The 1,175-nt window shown below is 35.6% G+C and overlaps 1 non-coding gene across 1 annotated transcript; it reads right to left on the bottom strand.

The window, feature by feature from the left end:
• Positions 1 to 546: 546 nt before the first annotated feature.
• On the bottom strand, positions 547 to 653 carry LOC128032100 (small nucleolar RNA R71). Its single transcript, XR_008188230.1, has one exon. It is a non-coding gene; the product is annotated as a small nucleolar RNA R71 (small nucleolar RNA).
• Between the last annotated feature and the right edge of the window lie 522 nt (positions 654 to 1,175).

Here is a 1,175-nt window from a genome sequence, read left to right as displayed (position 1 = left end):
TAGAGGTAACCCGTTAGAACCAATAATTTTTTATAGTGAGATTGAGAAAACTTAATGTAAAAATCAGAGAGAAGCAAAGAAAAGTCAATAGATTTTAATAGACAATCAAGAGAAAAATGATATTACTGTGGAGATGGATGATAATCAAAATAATCAACAACCTCCTACACCTCCTACTCATCGTACTATGTTTGATTATGCTAAGCCTACTTTTATTGGGGCTCAATCGAGTATCGTCAAACCAACTATTATTGCAAACAATTTTAAGCTAAATCGAACACAATTTAGATGGTATAACAGTATGTTTAGTTTGATCGATTGCAAGATGAAAATCCAAATGCTCATTTGGCTAACTTTCTAGAGATTTGTGGGACATTTAATATTAATGGCGTTTATGATGATTCCATACACTTTTGATTGTTCCCATTCTCTTTAAGGAGCAAGGAAAAACAGTGGCTGAATTCACTTCCACGGGGTTCTCTCACGACTTAGGATCAAATGACTGAGAAGTTTCTGTTGAAGTACTTCCCACAGGCTAAAATAGCTAAGTTGAGTAACGACATCTCTTCTTTTGCTCAAATTGATTTGGAGACATTATATGATGCATGAGAGAGATTTATGGATCTTTTCAGAAGGTGTCCTCATCATGGGTTACCTTTGTGGTTACAAGTTCAAACCTTTTACAACGGTTTGAATCCCTCAACTAGGCAACTAATTGATACAACAACTAACAAAAATTTGCATAATAAGACACCTGAGGTAGCTCAAGAGTTTATTAAGGAGATGACATTGAATAACTACCAGTGGCAAGTCATGAGAACAAAACTGATTAAAGCAATCGGTGTTTTTAATATAGATGCAGTTCCTATGTTGGCAAGTCTGGTGGAAGCACTAAGTAAAAAGATTGATGGTTTGAGTTGCAATAACACAATGAATTCAGTAATGCAATGTGATGCAATTGGAGCGGGGATAATCAATCCGAAATGTTTACCATTCGGTTCTAACATGGAGCAGAGCAAGTCAATTTTATGGGTAACAATTCTAGAACTCAAAATAACCCCTATAGAAATAATTATAATCCAAGATGGAGGAATCATCCAAATTTCTCTTAGGGTGGTCAAGGTAACCAATGGTCACAATCCCTTCTGAGTTATCAGCAACCTTATCGGCAAGAA

The sequence above is a fragment of the Gossypium raimondii genome, chromosome 8 (genome assembly GCF_025698545.1).
Source record: "Gossypium raimondii isolate GPD5lz chromosome 8, ASM2569854v1, whole genome shotgun sequence".
Taxonomy (NCBI): Eukaryota; Viridiplantae; Streptophyta; class Magnoliopsida; order Malvales; family Malvaceae; genus Gossypium; species Gossypium raimondii.
This window is presented reverse-complemented; position numbering and strand designations above follow the sequence as displayed.